At 53.6% G+C, this 21,590-nt stretch overlaps 1 protein-coding gene across 2 annotated transcripts in view; it reads left to right on the top strand.

Moving 5' to 3' along the window:
• The first annotated feature begins 16,107 nt into the window (after positions 1-16,107).
• The window catches only part of MAMLD1 (mastermind like domain containing 1), a 126,066-nt gene continuing 120,583 nt past the window's right edge, over positions 16,108-21,590 (top strand). The window contains exons 1-3 of one of the 2 annotated variants that reach the window (XM_046673935.1): positions 16,108-16,173; positions 16,555-16,644; positions 17,194-17,263. The gene's annotated coding sequence lies outside the window, so the exon portion shown is untranslated. Of the gene's footprint in view, positions 16,174-16,516; positions 16,645-17,193; positions 17,264-21,590 lie in introns of those variants that run through there. The other variant, XM_046673936.1, reaches the window with a different exon arrangement.

Below are 21,590 nucleotides of genomic sequence, written 5' to 3'. Positions count from 1 at the left end.
CTCACCAGGTCCAATTAGCATGATGTCAGTAATTTTATCAATATGATGAACCAGTGTGATGTTCTGTGAAATGTCAAGAAGATCAAGGCCCCTATAGACTACCTTGTGACAGCAGAGAGCAGAGAATTCCCCTCGCCCTGGGGTAAAATAGTGAATATGTACTGCTAGCCTTCTTGTGTAAAGGCAAACAGCTTTTAATCTCATTTATTGATGGGGATTAAAATAATGCATTCTCCAGCCCAAGAGCCACATACCAAGTGTCAAAGGATGTTCTGGTCTGCTGCAGTAAAGATAGCACAGCCAGCAGTGCAGCCACAACTGGTGTGACCACCTGGTAGAGTTTACAATAAGCAGTTCACCATAGTGTGCCACAATCCATCTGGTTTTTGCCGGAGCCGTATAGGCGAACTGAACAAGGATGTGATGGGGACCACTGCTTTTTCATCCTTTAAGTCTTTGATAGTGAGACAAATTTTTGCAATACCTCCTAGTGTTGCTTCTGATTTCCCATCTCAGCTGAGGAAGCAGTTTCCACACTTTCCACTGGATCCTTCCTATCAAAATAATTCTTACTCCATGAGTCAGGATGCTAATGTGAGGGTTCTTCTAGCTGCTAAAAATGTTTATCCCAGTTATATACTTGGGAGCCAGAGAAATGACCACAGGATGGGCCTACAGATCCATTAGACCATTTATCACCTGACCTCAGGAAGTCCCCAGACTAACAAGAAAAACATGATGGCATTTTTGGTTTTTTGATACTAGTGTAAGCTCAGACCTTGTATCCAACAGTTCTTGACAAGTATAAGTAGTCCCCTTTCCCTGGCATGGTTACCTTCACAAACGTCCTTAGATCCCTTTGCAGAAGGATTGGGAGAACATTTGTCATATGTAATTGCGGTGGCACTGTAGGGTTCTTCCATAAGGAGAGCAGTCTCCCCTTCAATCTGGGCTCTGGGTTGGAGAAGTGACATAAATCTGGAAACTGGGTAAGGAATTGAATTTTTCATTGTGGTGGCTGATATCCGTGTTCTGCTCATAAGCTGCAGATGTTTTTCTGTTAGACTAATCAGATGACGCCCTCATTATCTCCCACCTATCTCCTAGGAACACAATGGTCTGTTGGTCATCACACAGATCCCAGCAGCTGTGACACCCCAGTGGCTACTCTGACCTTGCTTACATTACCATGATGGTTAAGTGTTGCCACCTGACCTCTACCATTCTAGAGTCACATCTCCACCGATACCAGAGAACTCAGTTCCATGGTGTATCTCATACTGTAAAACTCAACCTAGAGAAAACAGCTACTTAACAAGCTTCTCAAATATGCTAGTGCCCCTCTCACCTACCGCCTTGGTGAAGGAAGGGTTCTTCGTCCCACCCAAGGAACACAGTCAAATAGTAGGTTTTCTGATATCACGTAATCTGTTCTAATATCTCTCTGAACATTACGCTTCCTTCCTCAATACTATACCAAGAAAGTTACAGCAGCTCCATCTCATTTATTCTAGGCTACTGTCGTGGCAGGTTTCAAGGAGCCATGTCAGCAGAGTATTAGGACTCATTCCCAATGTCTTTATCTGAACCTTGAATCCCTGGGTACACGTGAGTGCCACCATGTCAATAGATTCTCCCCTGTCTACTCCCTGGGTCCAATACCTTCAATATCCAGCCCCCATAAGCGTTCTCACAATTCTTACTAGCATATATTAGCCAGTTTCTGCAATTCCTTTGGCAAGCAAGCTATTTTCTTCCAGAACAAGAATTGTACTTCCAAGCTTGGGCTGTATTCCAAGCCTGAGATCTGACCCTGGTTGTCAGCCTAGAGGCAATGAGAGGTAGTGAAGGTGGGTCTTGAAGAGGAAAAGCATCATCTTGCAAGACACCTACATCAGATGATGTCATTGCAGGGTCTCTACAGTGGGGCAGGCTGCTCTCCTCTGGCAAAGAAAAGAGGCTGCCAGTATGAAGAGTTCTGGAGACTTTGAGGGTTCAAGATTCTCAGGCTTATCCACCCAAATGTCCCCACCTCAGGTCTCAATGTCCCACTGTTTTCCCATCAAGACCTTAATACAGAAAACTATTGAGGCTGTATTTAATCTTCTTTGCAACACTCTATTCTTACAATTTGATGTTGGGTCTAGTTTTCCTCACGGTCTGAGGATTCCTTTGAATGCTTCCATAGAGGCCTTCTAGCTTTCACAGGGTGTTTTGAATTCACGGGTGGCTGACCCAAGCCCGCCATTTTCTTTATTGCAAGTTTCTCAAAGTAATAAAAGCCAGACAACCCCCCAATCCTTACGATTACCATTGTCCCTATGACATTTGAGTGCTATCACTACCACATAACCACGTGCTTCACAAGTGAGAGTCTAGATAACTGTGATGCCACTGCATGTCAACGCTTGTCACCATCCCTCTTCCCACCAGAAACGGGGTCCGTATTACCATCTGACTGGTAGGAGATCTAGCCCCCAAATCCCGTCTTCAGGACTTCTAAGGCCCTTCCTAGTACCAGCTATCTGGTTCTCCAGAATGCAGAGCATAAGACAAAGGCTTATATGTAAGTATCTTTATTGGGAAATCTGATCCCAGAGAGCAGGAGTGAGAGATGGGGGGGATGAGGGGAGCACCATAGGGAAGGAGGAAGAGCCAAAAGACAGATACGCTATCTAATTATGCACCATAACGGGTGACTGTTTGCTTGATGCCACATAACCCTCTGAGAGCCAAATGAAATAGGACGCAGAACTAGGGGGAGAAAGGGGAGCAGTTATTCCTCATCTCCTTTCCCCGTTGGTCAAAGTTTCTTTCCATGGGAACTTAACTCCCCTGCATGCGCACATACCAAACAAGTCCCCCTGGCATTCCATGCCACAGTGTCAAGAGAAGGACCAGGCATGCATTGTAAGCCTGAGGTGAGGTGCTGTCGAGCTGCACCCGCATGCATTTTGTTGGACCCCACGTAGAAAGAACTGTTTGCTTCAGAGGTGGCTGGAATAAGAGACGAGTGAGGTGAAGCAGATCCTATATGGTACAGAAGAGCTGTCGGTAGCCTTCCCTTTTTTATCAGATCTTTCTCCCACAACTAGTGTGGCGCTGGAGCGAGGTGCTCAGCAGATACTTGGGAGAGCGTGTGTGAGTGCCTACTCCTTCTCAGGTTGGAGGCTGGAGCTGGAAGTCACAGACAGGGGCGAGGAAGGAAGTGGACCACCCGGCTTAGGATTCCTTCCAGGCCCAGGAGCCTGGTGGTGGGGAGGACCAGGGCTATAAGGCAATACAGGCTTCTGCTTCCTTCCTGCCAGGGGATGGAGGCCACCATTTTCCAAGCAGAGGGACAATGGCTCATTCGGAAGCAGCAGGAATCCTTTAAGAGGGAGTAAAGGAGGGAGGCTTCTGGGGAATAAGAGGGCAGAGTGAGTCCCAAGAGATGGGAACAGGATCCAATCGGGGCCACCAAAAAAATCATAAAAGCATCCACTTAAAGTCCTCTCTGTTCCTATCCGCAGCTGGGCCTCTGGAGGAAGTGGGATGAAGGGTTCTTTAGGAGACAGTGAGTGGAAACTGAGCAGCAGGAAGCAGCACTGGCTGTCTCTCTCGGTGCTTTCAGCAACGGATGAGCTGCTTGCGACTGAGTCCATGGCTTCAAGCAAATGGAGGGAGGTCCGTAGGCAGGATGCCTTCGATTTGCTCCATCCCACAGTCCCAGGAAACCACAATTGAAAATCAATAATCGCTAATAAATCGCTAAGTAATGTTACACTGGCGAAACGGCCATTTCATTAGTAGGAACGAGCCCTGAGCAGAGAGCAAGAGGAGGCGGCATGGAGCTTGCAGGGGACAGCTAGTTCTGGCCTCCGTCAAGGGTAGCAAATGTTCTGCTTGCTGTCCATCCTACTATAGGGAAACGTGGTCCCTTGTGGCCGCAGCTTCTTAGGGATACAGAAGTCTTTCAAGGCTTCTGCTTTGATTCCCCCAGCCTCACTGAGCCCACAGAGTGGCACGATGGGCTGGTGTCTATGAGGTGGCCCACTGCTACATGTGCTCTTCAGGAATAAGGACACAGTGTGTGGCTGTAGCTTCACAGACAGGGTCAGGATGCTGGAATGGGCAATGATGCATCCACGCAAGGAGGACTTCTGTGGGACAGGGCTAGGGACGGGGGCGGGATGGGGAAGAAGCTGAGCCCTGCATGGCCACCGATGGGAAGCTTCCGGATACCCACTTGCAAGGGTCAGTGTGGCACCATGTCTAGCTCGCTTAGAACGCCTCAGCTCTAAAGTGGGCTGCCATGGCTCTCCTAGCCAGCTAGGCATCTGCCACCAGGTCCGGGGATCTGATTACTAAAGCAGTTTGTTTTGCCGCTGATGCAACGTGACACCAGCCTGTGCGATCTGGCTCTGGGCATCACGTTGCCAGCACACACAGCAAAGAGATGGAAATTTGGCTGCTGCAAAAGGCACCGATTTTGCCTTTTTCTCTGAATCTCCTTTCTCTGAACAACAGGGACATTTCAGTCCCATGTAAAGCACACTCTCTTCCTCCTGGCAAATGCCCAGTACCGTAATTCCCCATAGAGTGCCACCTTGGAAGTGCCTTGGGCAGCATCTCAGGGGCAAGAAGACTGCTCTGCATCGTAGGTCCTGAGGCGCTGGGGGAATAACGAGGTGCCCAGAGAGAAGGCACTTGGATAGCAAAGCATCTTCTCGGCCTCACTTGCCTCTGCACTCAGGAGAAAGGGCCGGTGAAACAAATGTCCCAGCTCACAAGGAAGAGCAGCAAGCCACTTCCTTGTCCTTTGGTTTCATTACTCAAATTGCACCAGGTGACATCTCTACTCATTCCTCAAGGCAGCAGGGCTTCCCCGCAGGCAGACATGCCACGCGGCCGGGAGGCAGGCCAGCGGAGGCATAGCCGCAGCTCCAACACAACTGGGGCTACCTGCAGCCCAGGACGGGTCTCTCAGCCACCAGGGCAGGTGGGGAGGCCTGCCTGGAAAATGCTGCAGATGGGAGGCCAAGCCTGTGGGAGAGGCAGAACCTAAAGCCCAGAGAGGGAAAGGAGCTTGCCCCAGGTCCCACGCTGGGCCACTTGCAGGACTGAGCCAAGAGCCCAGGGTCTTGCCTCCCGGGCCAGGCCTCTTATCATTGATGGAACTGCCACCAATAGACTCCTGGCCTCACTGGCTCTTTAGGGGCCCACCCTCTCCCCACATACACACATTTATTTGTCTGTTGCCCGTTGGTGCACTAATGTCACTTCATGTACAGGACAGATGGACTGTACTTGAGAGCTGGAGGGGCCCTTGGGCCTCACTTTGCCTGGCCCCCTCACTGGGTGGATGAGCATGCTTCGCCCTCAGCAAGCATTTTGCAGCAGCAGCAGGTAGAAACTGCCCATACCTGAATGACAGCTAACATCTGACAGATATTAACTCACTCCAACCCTGTGAGGTAGGTACCCCGATTAGCCCCATTTTACAGACGAGAAAACAGAGGCACAGAGAGGATAAGTAAACTGCCCAAAGTCACACAGCTGGTAAGTGGCAAAGCCTGGATTGAAATCAGGCTGGCTCCTGGTTGCTTGCTTTGACACTATGCTGTGTAATCTCGCACAGGGTCAGTGTGAGGACCCAATGAGTTAATATGTGGCAGGTGTCAGCACCTGCTGTTAAGGCTCCTCCAGCTCTCAAGTGAGCTACATCCGTGGTGTCTAATGATGAGCGTGAGATGGTTCATCACTGCCCCCTCAAGAGTGTATTAGCCCAAGTCCAACACTCTGCACACAGTAGGTGTTCAGAAAAGGCTCTTTTGTGTATTCTATCAGTCAGACACACTGGCACTTCTATAGCGCACACCAGCTGTGTGCCGGACCCTGACATGATAAACGAGAGCTGGTGCCTGAAATCCTGCAGCACTTAGTCTAGTGGGGAGACAGGCGGATTTGCAGTTTCAGGCCAGGGTCCCGAAGACGGCACCAGAGGCGCTGTTTGTCCCGGGGCAGCTCCTTTTCCTGACCTCAGGGAGGAGAGGGGTCACAGACAAGCACTAAGGCTTCAGCTGAGGCCTGATGGCTGCAGAGGAACGCCCCAAATGAGCAGGAAAAGCAGGGCCCTCTGCTGCCTGGAGGGCACAGTATGGAGGTGTGAAAGAACAATGTGTTTTGGAATGACCAGTTGTTCGCTGTGGCCACCACATGAGCTGTCTTTGTTTTTTGTTTTTTTTTTTTTATTGAGTTATTGATAGGTTACAATCTTGTGAAATTTCAATTGTACATTAATGTTTGTCAGTCATGTTGTTGGTGCACCATTTCACCCTTTGTGCCCACCCCCCACCCCACCTTTCCCCTGGTAGCCACTAAACTGTTCTTAGTCCATAATTTTAAATTCCTCATATGAGTGGAGTCAAACACAGATTGTCCTTCTCTTGCTGGCTTATTTCACTTAACATAATTCTCTCAAGGTCCATCCATGTTATCGCAAATGGAATGATTTTGTTCTGTTTTGCACACATGAGCTGTCTTTGTGAAGGTTGGGGGCAAACCCAGAGGACAGACTGAGTCAAAGTTAGGCTCAAGCCTTCAAAGCACATGGCATTTGGCCTGCTAGGTTTCAGACTCGCTTGGGACACATGATCCCTCTTTGCTTTCCGATTTCTCCCTTTTGGAAGGGAATGTCTACCCTGTGCCCATCCCACTGTATTAGTCAGGGTTCTCCAGAGAAACAGAACCAACAGGAGATATGTATAGATAGACACGAGGAGGCTGATGATAGGAATTGGCTCACCTTATGGTGGAGACCGAGAAGTCCCACAATCTGCCATCTACAAGCCGGAAACCCAGGAAAGCCAGTGGTGTAAGTCAGTTGGTCCCAAGGCCTGAGACCCAGGGGGCCACGGGTGTAAGTCCCAGAGTCGGAAGGTCTGAGAACCAGGAGCCGCCAAGTCCAAGGGCAGGAAAAAAAATGGACATCCCAGCTCAAGAGGAGAGAGGGAATTGGCCCTTCCTTCACCGTTCGGTTCCTTTGGGGCCCTCACCGGATTTGATGGTGCCCGCCCACATTGGGGTGGGTAGATCCCTTTACTTAGTCTGATTCAAATGCTAACCTCTTCCACAAACACCCTCACAGACACACCCAGAAATAAGGTTTTACCAGCTATCTGGGCATTCCTTAGCCCAGCCAAGCTGACACACAAAATTAACCATTATACTCATCATTACATTTTGGAAGCAGATCACTTATCACTTGGTTTTACAGGTTTGCAAATGGAGAGGAATTTTGGCCCAGGTTGAATTATACCCTCTCACCCATACCTGATTTAGGTGACATTTGGATGAGATTTGGAACTGAGAGTTGATGCCGGAATGGAGTGAGACTTTGGGGGATGTTGGGATGGGATATTGAGTGTATTTTGCATGTGAGAAAGACACAGGGACTTTTGGGATCCAGAGGGTGGGCTGTGAGGGGTTGACCTGTGTCCCCCCAAAATTTGTATGTTGAAGTTCTAACCGCCAGTACCTCAGAATGTGACGTTATTTGGAACTAGGGTCATTACAGATGTAATTAATTAAGGTGAGGTGACACTAGTGTAGCGTGGGACCCTAATCCAATATCACTGATGTCCTTCTAAAAAGGGGGAAATTTGGACACAGACGCTTGCATTGAAGGAAGACAATGTGAAGAGACACAGGGAGCAGACGGCCGTCCACAAGCCAAGGAGAGGAGCCTGGAACAGACCCTTCCCTCACAGCCCTCAGAAGGAAGCACCCTTACTGACCCTTTGACTGCAGACTTCTAGCCTCCAGAACTGTGACAACAAATTCCCATTGTTTAAGCCACCCAATTCGTGTAGGTGAAAGTGGATGGTCGCCTAATATAACAATAATAATAATCATCATAATTAGTACAGGCATACCTCCTTTTATTGAGCTTCACAGACATTGCATTTTTTACAAATTGAAGGTTTGTGGCAACCCTGCATCCAGCAAGTCTGTTGGCACCATTTTTCAAACAGCATTTTCTCACTTGATTTCTCTGTGTCACATTTGAGTAGTTCTTGCATTATTTCAAACTGTTTCATTATTACTATATTTTTATGGTGATCTGTGATCAGTGACCTTTGATGTTACTGCTGTAATTGTTTTGGGGCACCATGAACCATGCCCATATAAGACAATTGATAAACGGTGTACGTGTTCTGACTGCTCCACTGACCGGCCATTCCCCCTTCTTTTTCCTTCTTCTCCGGCCTCCCTATTCCCTGAGACACAACAATATTGAAATCAGGCTAATTACTAACCCTTCAACGGCCTCTAAGTGTCCCAGTGAAAGGAAGAGTTACACATCCCTCACTTTAAATCAAAAGCTAGAAATGATTAAGCTTAACGAGGAAGGCATGTCGAAAGCCAAGATAGCCAAAAGCTAGGCCTCTTGTGCCAAACAGTTAGCCAAGTTGCGAATGTAAAGGAAAAGTTCTCGAAGGAAATTAAAAGTGCTACTCCAGTGAACACACAAACGATAAACAAGTGAAACAGCCCATTGCAGATATGGAGAAAGTGTCACTGGTCTGGATAGAAGATCAAACCAGCACAACATTCCCTTAAGCCAAAGCCTAATCCAGAACAGGGCCCTAGCTCTCTTCAATCCTATGAAGGCTGAGAGAGGTGAGGAAGCTGCAGAAGAAAAGTTCGAAGCTGGCAGAGGTTGGTGCATGAGGTTTAAGGAAAGAAGCCGTCTCCATAACATAACAGCGCAAGGTGAAGCAGCAAGTGCTGATGGAGAAGCTGCAGCAAGTTCTCCAGAAGATCTAGCTGAGATCGTTAATGAAGGGGCTACACTAAACAACAGATTTTCAATGAAGGTGAAACAGCCTTATATTGAAGGAGATGACATCTAGGACTTTCATAACTTGTGAGGACAAGTCAACGCCTGGCTTCAAAGCTGCAAAGGACAGGCTGACTCTCTTGTTAGGAGCTAATGCAGCTGGTGACTTTCTGTTGAAACTAATGCTCATTTAGCATTCTGAAAATCTTAGGGTCCTTAAGAATCGTACTAACCTACTCTGCCTGTGCTCTATAAATGGAACAACAAAGCCTGGGTGACAGCACATCTGTTTACAACATGGTTTACTGAATATTTGAAGCCCACTGTTGAGACCCACTCCTCAGAAAAAAAGATTTCTTTCAAAATATTACTGCTCATTGACAATGCATCAGATCACCCCAGAGCTCTGATGGAGATGTACAATGAGATTAATATTGTTTTCATGCCTGCGAACACAACATTCATTCTGCAGCCCATAGATCGAGGAGTGATTTTGACCTTCACATCTTATTTAAGAAAAACATTTTGTAAAGCTTTAACTGCCATAGATAGTGATTCTTCTGGTGGATCTGGGCAAGGTAAACTGAAAACCTTCTGGAAAGGATTCACCATTCTAGAGGCCATTAAGAACATTCATGATTCACGGGAAGAGGTCAAAATATCAACACGAACAGGAGTTTGGAAGAAGTTGATTCTAATCCTCATGGATGACTTTGAGGGGCCAAGACTTCAGTGGAGGAAGTAACTGCAGACGTGGTGAAATAGAAAGAGAACTAGAATTAGAAGTGGAGCCTGAGAGGTGACTGAATTGCTGTGATCTCATGATAAACTTTAACGGACAAGGAGTTGCTTTTCACGGACAAGCAAAGAAAGTGGTTTCTTGAGATGGAATCTACTCCTGGTGAAGATGCTGGGAAGATTGTTGAAATGCATGTAGAATACGACATAAACTTAGGTGATAAAACAGCAGCAGGGTTTGAGAGGACTGACTCCAAGTCTGAAAGAAGTTCTACTGTGAGTAAAATGCTATCAAACAGCATCAGATGCTACAGAGAAACCATTCATGAAAGGAAGAGCGAATCGAGGCGGCAAACTTCACTGTTGTCTTATGTTAAGAAGTTGCCACAGCCACCTCAGTCTTCAGCAACCAGCACCCTGATAAGTCAGCAGCCATCAACATCGAGGCAAGACCCTCCACCAGCGATGACTCGCTGAAGGCTCAGGTGATGGTGAGCATTTTTAGCAATAAAGTATTTTTTAATTAAAGTATGTGTTTTTTTAACAATGCTATTGCACACTTCAGAGACTACACTATAGCATAGGCATAACTTTATACGCACTGAGGAACCAAAAATTTTGTGTCACTGGCTTTATTGCGATGTTCGCTTTGTTGCAGTGGTCTGGAACCGAACCCGCACTGTCTCCAAGGTAGGCCTGCAGTAGCTGCGGTATACTTACTTTTACAACAACTGATACTAGCTCATCACTTATACTGTGCTACCTGCACATGGATTATAGTTAATGCTTACAACAACCCGATGAGGTGGTCACTACTGTTATCTTCATTTTGCTGACTAGAAAACTCACCCTAGGCCGCCCAGTAAGCGTTGGGCCCTGGTTTGAACCAGGCAGTTCTGCTCTAACACCTGCATTCGATGGTATGTTGGGCAACGTTGAAGAACCAGCCCTCATTTGCAGCATTTGCTCATTTCTGTGGTGTAGATACTCCCACTGTGGCCAATTCCAAGCTACCAATGAGTCATCAACAGGTTCACAAAATTCCTGACAATGTAGCAGTCCTTCCTCATGAGCTGGTGCGGGCCAGCCAACCAGCACAGCACCAGGCCCAGCGGGAGTAACATGTGAAGTGCATGTTACTTTCGTCCTCCCTGGTCAGTTTTGTCTTAAAGGGGATCTATGGAGGCTGCTGAGTCCCAGACCGCCTAGGACATTCAAATCCTGGTTGTAGCATGAGTAACTCTGCCATCTCAGACAAGCTGCTGAACCTCTCTGGGCCTCAGTTCGCTCATCTCTGAAATTAATTTTTGAGGCTTCATTGAACTCACGACGTGAAGCAGGGGGCCTGATGCATAGTAGGTGTGCCCCAAGCTTTAGCTGCTTTTATCGTTAATATGATTGTGTTTTCCAGAACAGCAGAGGAACATTGTCCGCTATTTCTCCAGTCGTCTGCCTGGACGATGTGCCTGCCCAATGCTGGGCCCTGGCCGGTTCCCTGGTGTTGGGTCATATTAACTTTCTGAATGGTTGTGGTGATGGTGCCGCAGTAGCCTAGCTCGTTGCTAGGACAGCAACAGGCCAGGGGTTTGTTGTGTGGGTTTTTCTTAATCACAAAATTGCAAATGCTCTAAAGGGTCCTAGAACAGTGGATGGAGCCTCTTCCCATGTGGGGCCAGTCATGCCTGTGCTGCTGGAAAAAAATGTCATTGCATAAAGAGTAATAATTAGCAGGCCATCTGCATAGTTTTTTCTATATAAAAGCTATGACAATGTCTTTCAGTTATGTGTATGGTGTAAGAGGAAAACTGGCAACCATCGAGATCTACGATCATTCCTGAAATTAGTTATCCATCTCGGTTTAAATAACCATTTCCCATCTTTATCTGTGCTCTCATGGTATTACCCACGGCATTCTGGAAGTGGCATTCGTGGTAAGCAAGGAGCTGTGGGGGAAAAATTGACTTACAGCCACAGCTTTCTGGTTTCCTGGTGAAATCGATGCAAGCCATTCTACAGCCCCTTAATTAACTGCTTGCTTGCTAATGAGGGCTTTTTCCTTAAAGGTTCCTATTTTTTAAATCAGTGAAGTCACCAGGAAATTACAATCAATACTTTAACAATTTCCCATTTGTTTCCATTGTGATTCTTAAAAACGCTTACCACCACCAACGTCCCCAAGAAAATTAAAATTATTTAAGAACATAGTGAAGAGAAATAATTCGACTCGTTTCCCAGGTGCTCTCCTCTACCCTCCTAGGCGAAGTGCCACGTGTCTTCTGCAAGTGCCCCAATCTGGCTCCTCACCTGGCACAGACTTACTTTTTGCCAGACATATCAAAACACTCACAGTTTGCCCAAAATCATACGGTGTCTAGAGCTCCATGCAGGACCTGAGCTTTCATCCTAATATGCTTCGTCTTCCTGGATTCAACACCTGCCCCGTCTTTGGGAGGGTTTGGGATAATAATCATGACAGTAGCCTCTTCTCTGAGTGCTACCAGCCTACAGGCCAGGCGCCCTGCCAAGGGTGGTCCCACGCATAGGGGCTGCAACCCTGACTTCACCCCAGCCAAGCAGGTACTACTCTGACCCCTACTTTAGAAAGGAGACATCCGGCTCCCGAGGTTATACAGCTAGGAGGCGGCAGAACCTGGGTCTACGCCGGGGGCTCCCAGATCAACTTGCACTTCCTCCGCATGGGCAGCCGCCACCCTGGGCCTCCTCACCGGTATTTGTCTGTCCTGGTTCCTGTCGCTGTGGCCTCCAGTCTGCTGTGGTTAGAGAACGCAGGTCACTGGGGTCAGGACCGTATGCAGAGGAGTCCGGAAGCCCTGAGCTAATGCTCCAGCAGCCAGGAGCTCGGAGCCTGGATCTCAGAGCCTGAACTGTGGGGTGTGGCCTCTGCATGGGTGAGGCATGGTTGCAGGGGGCCGGGAGCCAGGGGCAAGGCAGAGGGAACAGGTGGAGTGCAAGACCTCCAGGTGGGCACAGCCAACAGCCTCTGCACAAATGCAGTGGTAGGCAGGGGGAGATGCCAGGCACTGTGTTGAGCCCTGCCACATCCGCCACTCCATTTCCTCCTTCTGGATCCGGATTCTGCCATCTAGAGGGTACCCTGAACGCCCCTCCACCCTAACCAGGGGTCAGCTGTGATTTCATCAGGCAGGCTTCAGGGGAACCCCAGAAGTCTCTACTAAAACAGTAAAACAGGACGAGCCGAGGGCAAAGGGCTGTAGAGTCACAGAGATACAGACAGGGCTGTGGATGGCCAAGGCAGGGAGGGTGCCCAGGCTGTGCTGTGATGGGTCTCAGGCCAGGCTTCACAGAGGAGGAGGCTTTTGAGATGAGCCCTGAAGGTCAAGTGGGATTTTGACAGGAAAGCTGGAATTCTAGGCAGGGGAAATGCATGAGCAAAGGTGCGAGGTGGGAAGAACTAGGAATTATTTGGTGTCTAATCAACAGCCAAGCCAGGCAGGAGGCCCAAGGGCATGTACGAAAGCACCAGGAGATGAAGCTGGAAATGGAGGCTGGGGCCCACCTACGGAGCGCCTTAAACGACAGGCTGAGGAGTTGGGATTTAGCAGTAGGGAGCCACAGGAGGTTTTGGAGCAAGGGAGTAACAATGAACAGAGCAACTGGATGTGTGTTTCTTACCTGCAGTCAGCACGCCTGTTCTTCATGGGCCTCTACCTGTGCAGGCCACACAGAATTCCAGAGGCTGGCTATCCTGTTAAGCCCCCAGCATTTGTCACGTGAACTTGGGAAAATCTAGTATACGTTCACAGGAATATGACTAGGAATGACAGACAGCTGCTGATTGCCTTCATATCCCTTGAGTTGTAGGTTTGGACCAGACCAAAGGCAGGGCCCACACTGGCCTTGGCATGGTGCCCCTGGACCCCCAAAGCCCAAGCCTAACCCTTTGCTGGCAGCCTCTCCTCAACAGGACCAGGAGATTTCCCCAGGAGAAGGGAAGCCCTTTGAGACCCCTGTGGGATTCCTTCCCTGGCCTAGACCCACCTGCCAGGACGACACAAGCTAAATGTGAATGGCCACATGGCAGGTGGAAGCATCCCAAGCTTTGAGGCCCAACTGTTTACTGCTCTGCCACTCTCAAGCTGTGTGACCCTGAACATGTCCCTTCACCTCTCTGAGTCTCCCATTTCCTCATCTGGAACATGGAGATGAGGATAGCTTACACCTCATCGGGTTCGTGGGTTGGGCCGGTAAAGCCCATGGTAATGGAGAGTTTATAGCCCCACGCTTGGTCTGCAGTTTTGGTGACAAAGGGTCTCACAGTCGGTCTACCCAGTGAGGAGAAAGCCTTCACTTAGCCTCTGCCTCTGGCCTCCTCTCCCATTTCTTCACCAGCCTTGGGGTACCCACGGTGACAAGCACAAAGGAACCTGTTTCCAACAGTAACTGAAAGAACCACAACACGTCTCAGCCACGAGGCCCCTTGGTGACATGACCTGAGGCTAGTTTCATGGTACTTACACAAAACTCTTTGCCTGACCTCCATCTTTCTTAACCTGTGATCAAGTGAGGAACCTCCTTAAAAGGTAATGACAGCTATAGGCCCCTTTCCCACTGTGTTTGTACAATCCTGTGGTCCCCAGAGTTTCCTCAAAAGTTCCAGGAAATTGGAATCCTACAAACTTTCATTGAGCAGATACTCCCTGCCAAGCACAGTGCTGGGAGCTGGGAATATAGCAGTGAGCAAAACAGGCCAGCCTGGGCCCTCCCGGGCTCTAACCTATAGAGGAGGTCAGCGGGTGGTAAGTACCAAAGACACAACGCAGCAGGGAAGGGGGGAGGAAGCGCCAGAGATGGGCATGAGGGTGTGAAACGTTACACAAAGCGGCCAGGTGACACTGGTGTCAAGATTAAAGGAAATAAGGGAGCCAGCTCATGCAAAGGCCCTAAGGAAGGCCATGCCTGGTGTGTTGAGGTAGAGTCAGGATACCTGGAGCAGAGGGAAGATGATGTCATCCAGTTGCGGGGAGGTGTTTAGGCGCAGCCTGTTAGGCCATCAGAAGCACTTTAGTTTCACCAAGTAAAATGCGAAGCTACTGCAGGTGCACAGAGATGGGGGACTAGACTGGGCTGGAGGAGGGTGTGGCTGGGGAAGGTACGAAACAGAGCAACCTGTTAGGTGGCTCCTGGAGTAATCCAGGTGGGAGATGCTGGTGGCTGGGCCCAGGCGGTAGCAGTGGAGGAGGAGAGAATGCTGGGATTGTGGATGCATTTTGAAGACGGAGAAACAGAACTGACCACTTCTCTGGATGTGGGGTATGAGCGAAAGAAAGAGGAATCAAGGAAGACTCCAGAGCATTCGGCCTAGGCACCTTGAAGGATGGAGCTGACACGAACTGAAGTGGCAGACTATAAAAGAAGTGGCTTTGCGGGGTGACCAGGAGCTCAGTTAAGGCCATGTGGAGTTTGAGATGTCTAGTTGCATCCAGGTGGTGGTGCCAAGCAGGCAGTTGGCCATTTGACACAGGTGCAGCTGTGATCGCACAGGCTCCCAAGACACTCGGGGGGAGTAGGCATCACATGCCCCAGTGGGGAAGCCAAGGGGAAGTGATATGAGGATGGAATGGAGGTGTTTGGGAATAGAACCCCATCTTCCACCTCCTTGAGCAGTGCACTTTAAAAACGCCCTGCAACGCCCTGTGATAGACACAGGGATCCCCAGTTCCCCTTTGTTTAACCCGATTCCCTTCAAGGTACTCGGGAGCTTTCTCTTGCTCTAGGGAGACACAGCCATTCTAGGATGACTCTCCCTGCCTGCAGGACCCAGACAGTCCAAGGGCCAAGACTCCACTACGGCCTCATCTGGAGTGAAGGTAAGGACTGAGATCAGTTCAATCACCGGAGAGCAATACCCTCTCCTGGCCATGGGCCCTCTGCAGAGCAGCCCCGGCTGCGTGGGACCAAGGTGGGTTCCTTCCCAACAGCCCGGCTGAGCCGCGTGCCCCCACCGCGCCCCAGTGGGCCCTGCTGGCCCTGGTACGGGGGCTTCGGAGCAGGAGTCCGACACCTGTGCCTCGCGGTTGGGCCCCGGGACGCAGCAGCTCAGCCAGGAAACTTCGGGAAACATTCGGAGGCAAGTGCCCAGCTCGGTTGCGCCTACGCAGCCCACGAAGGGACTTTGCTTGGTCCTCGGAGGGGGCCCCAGCGTTTTCTGCAGGCCGAGGGCGTGGGCGTGGAGGGAGGGAGGGGCCGAGTGGGCGGCGGGCCCACCCCTTTATTCCTGGCCCTCGGCTGGGCCGAGTGCGACCAGATGTGGTGATGACAGGTCGCTATTCAGAGGTGCGGGCGGGAGCTGAGAGCGGTCTCTGGAGCTTCGCTGTCCGCTGCTGCTGTCGGACCAGACGCGGCGTCCGTGGGCTGAGCTTAGTCCTCGCCGCCGCCGCTGCCACCGCCGCAGAAGTCCAGGTTAGGAAATGCACCCTGGGCGGGGACCCTGGAGAAGGGGCACAGGCCAGCCTCCGGGAATAAGGACAGGGGAGCCACCGGCCGGCCGCGGCGCCAGGGCAGAGGGCAGACAGCGCGCTTTAGCCCGCCGGGCAGTTCAGAAGGAACCCATGTTTCTGCAGAAGCTGCAGGTGTCTGCCCCGGGATAACCCCGTGCAGAGCGGGCCAGTCCAGCCCAGCTCGGGCAGGGGCTTCGCCGGCCCTGGGCCAGTGGGGCGGGAGACTGTCGCGGGCGCCCCTAGGCTCCTGGCTGAGCACAGGGGCGGTCAGCATAGACATGGTCCGCGTGGAGGCGAGGGTGGGGGTTGGGTGGTGGCGGGCATAGGAGGAGGGGAGGAGGGAGAGGGCGGGAGGAGGGAGAGGGCGGGAGGAGGGAGAGGGCGGGAGGAGGGAGAGGGCGGGTGGAGGGTGAGAGAGCTGCGAGAGAGGGGAGGGGGACGCTCGGCGAGGAGGGGGGCGGGTGCAGTTCAGTAGCTGCCACCTGAGAGCTCTAGTCCCCACTGCCGTCACAGCAGGTCGGCTTGGCCGTCCCGGCGGGAGCTATCGAGCAGACGTTTCGGCAGTGGGACGGGCGCTCTCCACTCGGCAGCCACCTACTGAAGGTGAGCGCCCTCCCAGGGCGAGGGCGAGGAGGGCCGCTAGCTCTTGGGTCAGTTTCTGCTGAGAATGGGAAAGGGTGGGGGGGGGGGGCGGCGGTGTGGAACAGGCTACTTTACGATGGGACTTCCGTCCCTGTGCCGCTCCGGGGTCCTCCAGGGATCTGGTCTGCCATGTCTCTCTATCTTTCACACGGTGTCTCTCTACCACTCTATGTCCGTGTTTTCTCTTGGTCTCTGTCGGTGCCCCTCTCGGTTTCTGTCTCTCCCTCTCTCTGTCTCCCACGGTCTCCTTCTGTTTCTCTCGGGCTCTGTCAGTCTCGCGCGCTCTCTCGCCCTGTCGCTGGTGAGTGCTGGCACTCCCGCTCTCTCTGCTCGCTCTCCTTGGTCAGGGGCGCGAACCGCTCATCAGCTGTCTCTGCCCAGACGCGGGAAGTCTACCTGCCTCGTGCGGGTTTCCCAAGTGCGCGGGGCTCCGCCTGCGGCCCTGGGCCGAGCTGCATCCGCTCGTGCCCGGGAGCGCTTGGTCACCCCGCTGTCGCCTCTCCCCATCAGCGCATCGTCTAGGCGGGCCACCTGCTGCCGAGGGCACCTACCGCCTCCCGCTGCTTGCGGAGCCACCAAGGTAAGTGCACCCGTGCCCCTTCCTTCCCTCCCGTTCCTCCCAGCTGCCTTTGACTGGAGTTGACTGGAGAAATGAGACGACCACAGCGAAGCCAGCCTTCAGCCGCTTTCCTTTTTTAAAAGTGGCAGGAGGGCCCGATAGGCCCCTCAGGCGGCCGCTGCTCTTCCGCTGCCCCTGGCCCCATCCAGGCCTGGAAACGCGTCGTTTCGGGCTCAGGGCTGGTGGGGTCGCGGGCGGGGCAGCGTGGCTTCCCCTTTAAGGCCGGAGCCGCTCGTCGCCGTGAGTGTGAGGGTGTGTGAGTGTGCGGCGTGCGTGTCTCCTCCTCCCCGAGTGACACAGCAGTGAGAAATGCCTATCAGTAACTTAAACCCCCGAAACTCCACCTTCCGGGCGCGCGGCGCGGAGCCGGGCGGTGGGAATGGAGCGAGGAGATCTGGGCCGCCACTGCAGCGCCGCCGGCATGAACTTGGCCTCGAGCTGAAGCGGCCGGCGGCGGGCGGGCGCGGGGGCACCGGCCGCTAGCCAGGGGGTGATCTGCAACCGGGCCGCGCCACTCGGCAGGCGCCCGAGGCCAGGCTGCCCGCGCCGGCGGCCGCCCGCCCCTCGGGCACTGCCCCCGCCGCCGCCGCTGGAGCTCCGCAGCACGGTAAGGCTGAGGGCGGGCGCGAGAGGCGCGACTGCTCTGGGGTCTCCAGGGTGCACTTGTGGCCCCCACTTGTGGTCCCCATCGTGGAGGAGCCAGGGCTCGGGGATGCTGAGGGCAGAGGGACCCCAAAGTTTGCTCTGAGCGTACGGCCCACCTGGCGCTGCGCGCGGCCGCCCCCCTCTCGGACTGGCCGGGCTGGACTAAGCGCAGCTCGAATCGCTCGGGACTGCGGCCTCTGCCTGCTCACCGGCGCCCACCGGGCGTCTGGAATCGGGCATGGGCAGCCAAGTACCGGGGAGGGAAGGCAGAGGGACGCGAGCCACGCGGGCTCCCCTGGCCGCGCCAGGCTACCGGGGAAGCTCCTGCTCCGTCCCGGCGCCTCCGGGCCGCTTGCAGCCCGGATGCCACTGGCGACGCTGCCTTCGCATGCCAGCTCCCTGAGCCTGGGCCATTCGGCTGTGGGCGCTGGGCACAGGATTTCCCCCCACCCCACCCCAACCGGGTTTGCCGCCGCGGAGCGGGAGTGTGGAGTGTGCGCGCGCGCCGAGCCCGCTGCCTTGCGCTCCCTCCCCTGCCAAATCTTCCTCTGGAGAGCAGCCCCGAGGAGAGCTGGTGGCTCGAGACAGTTCCGACTGGGCTTCTGCCCAGACCTCCCGGCGCCCCCGCGCTCTGAGCTCCCAGGCCTCGGAGCAGCGGCAGAGCCCGGTGCCGGCCAGGGCGGGCGGGAAGCCCCCCGGAGCGCCGCCAAATACTTTTCGTGGCTACTTGGCTCGGCTAGACTCCGTCCCCATGCAGTGTGTCCGAAGCCGCTTGGAAAGCTGACCATGCCGTCTGATGTTGATCCGTGATTAAATGCGGACCGTGCAGACACTAATAGGATTAGCCTGCCAGAAAACTGCCCTGAAGTCGTCGGAACCTGAGCAAACAGACGCACCTCGGGCTGGGGGCTTCGCCTGGCCGCGCTCCTGCAGCTGGGTGCGGCTGAGCGGGGCACCCGAGTGTGGGTGTGAGTGTGCGCGCGGGTGGAGGCACACGATGGCTGGGGAACGTGGGGAGAAGGGACCCCACTTGCTGGGGTAGCCTGTCGTTGTTTGGCAGTAGAAGGAATGCCCCCGGGGCGCTGTCCCCACGGCAAACGTGTCGTTTGCGGGTAGCCGACCAAGGCCACCTCGGGGACATTGTCTGTGAGGGCGAGCGAGGCGAGCGTACGAGAGGCGGCCGCGCTGGAACAAAGAGGCAAAGTCTCCCCGAGCCCGAGCAATTTCAAAAGAGTTGGCTAGGAAAAGGGCCCGGGTCTCCCAGGGGAGACCCCCGCGGGAATCGCGCCGCCCCCACCGGCCCGGGCCCCAGGCCCCGGGCGATCCTGTTCCCGGGCTGCGGTAACCTGGCGAGCAGCATCGCAGAGGCGCAGCCAGGCCATTGGCAGGCGCGGGCCTCCGCCCGGGTGCCCACGGGTCGGGCGGGGTCGGCCGCGCACCCGCGGGGGCTTCCTGGCCGCCGCCGATCAGGGCTCCCGGAGGCCGCGCAGCTTCTTCCCCCACCCCACCTCTTCTTGTCTTTATAGATCCCCCCTCCCTCCCACCCCCGCCGCCGCTGCCGCCAACAATCCGCTTTATAAAAAGCCCCTTTGTTTCCCAGGAGGCTGGAGAGAGGGAAATGGAAAGGGACACAGAGGCAGGGGGCGGGGGCGGTTGCCTCCCAGTGGCTTCCAGCCGCTCGGGACAGTAGGGCAAGTGTAGGCGGTGGGGGAGGGGGCGGTGTTTCGAAGATCCTCCGCCGGAACCCCGGAAGGTGTAGGGAGCCCTCGGCTCCTGAAGCCCGCCCGCCGTGCGCCCAGCCTGCCGGCGGTGTACACCCCGGGCGCTGGCGGCCCGGACGGCCTGGCGGGCGGCTCCGCGAGCGGACGGGCCCGGAGGCCAGAGGCGGCGCACGCTCGGCGGGGTGAGCAGACGCGGCTCGCCGCTGCGCTCTCTGGGGCGCGGGCATAGGGGGCGCCCTTTCCTCGGTTTCGCTTTGCAGCCCGCGGCCCTCGCCGCCCTGGCTCAGGGCGGCTGTCGCCCCCGCCAGTGGCCGAGACGACGGCGGCGACTCTGAGGCTTTCGCCACCCCGCGGCTACGCTCATCACTCCTTCCCCCGCCCTCCTGCCGCCGCCCCCCACCCCCGACGGGCTCAAACGCTCCGCGGGCCCCCTTTGTTTGGCGGCAGGGAGGGAGTCGGCACCGCCACCTTCGAGGTTCCTGCAGCCTGGGCTGGCAGTGGGGACGAGGATGCACCTCCGGACCGTGCCGCCTCTGCACGGACCCAGCGCCGGGCACTTGAGGTGTCCAGGACGCATCGGCTGCCGGCGTTAGTTGGACTGAGGATTTAGCCCGGCCCCTACCCTTTACACCTGCCCTCGTCCACAAACTTCTGAGAACCTAGGCTGGAACTGAGGAATGCTAAACTTCATGTTAGAAGTAACCTTTCTCCATCCTGTCGGCCTGGCTGCCCCCGTCCCCCAAAGCGGTCCGCTTCTCTCCTTGTAAAGTTTATTCGGAAAAGGAATACTAACAATAAGGAAATTTGACAAATAAGGAGAAGTGGGCGGGGCGCAAACTCGACTGGTGGGTCTCGGGAGCAAAGTCAGATTCCTCCCATTCTCTCGCCGCCCCCGCCCCCTCTTCCCATTTAATCTCCTGGCGACATGTTATTTGTGCCTTTTCGCATGTCTTTCCCCCACTCCACTCCCCTCCGGTCTTTGGAATAGATGCTGAAGCTTAACTCCCCCCACCCCCACCCCCAATACACACGTCCCAACTGCATCTAAACCGCAAGAAAGTACTCAAAGGGTAAACGATGGGCTCTACCTTCTCCTCCCCCCTTTGTGCTTCCCTTCTGGAGCAAGATCATTGGAAAATAAAGCTGCTGATGTGTGAGATGGAACATATGGTGCCTCCATAAGAGAGAAGCTGAAATGGCCTTGAACCTGCCGGACAGACCAGCTGTTTGGTGCCAGCCAGAGCAGCTAATCAGCTTCTTCCCCTTAAAGTAACAGCCTGCTTTTCTCTGGATGCCCAGTTTGCCTATTAAATAGGATATTCTCCAGAGGAGAACCGTAATGGGTTCCTGTATTGCTTTGTGCTTTGCTGGCTCTCCAATGCCTGTCCCCTGCTCTGGGGGCTGCTGTGGCCTCTCCCCATGTGTGCCTCCGGTGTGTGAGTGTGTTTCCTCCGACACCGATGTAAGCATGTTGCTGAAAGTGGAACTTGGGAAGAAGGAGGCAAGGGAAAGGGAAAGAGAGGGGCTGAGAGATTCCCAGATGCCTGGAGGAAATCTCTCTGTTTCCTTCGGACTGGCTTTAGAAAAACGAGCAGTACCCCACCCCCGTTAAAAATATCACGAAGAGCTGCAGTTCTTCCTTATAAGATCTCCTTAGAAATCATCCTCCCCTGGCCATGCCCATTTTCAGTTTTCCTTCAGTACAGTGTGTTTGAGAGAGGGAAAAAAACATTTTGGCGTTGGAAGAAGAAAAAGCTTGGGGAGATACAAGGAAATTCCATGTTAGGAAATCATTAGCAAAGGGTGACTTCGTCTGTTTTCCTGCCACTGACGCTGACAGTGACACAGATGTGTGGGTTGAAACAGGAACGTCATTGGATTTTTAAACTCAACCAGGAAATAGCCTGTTGCTGGGGTGGAGG

The sequence above is a fragment of the Equus quagga genome, chromosome 10 (assembly GCF_021613505.1).
Source record: "Equus quagga isolate Etosha38 chromosome 10, UCLA_HA_Equagga_1.0, whole genome shotgun sequence".
NCBI classification, from domain to species: Eukaryota; Metazoa; Chordata; class Mammalia; order Perissodactyla; family Equidae; genus Equus; species Equus quagga.
This window is presented reverse-complemented; position numbering and strand designations above follow the sequence as displayed.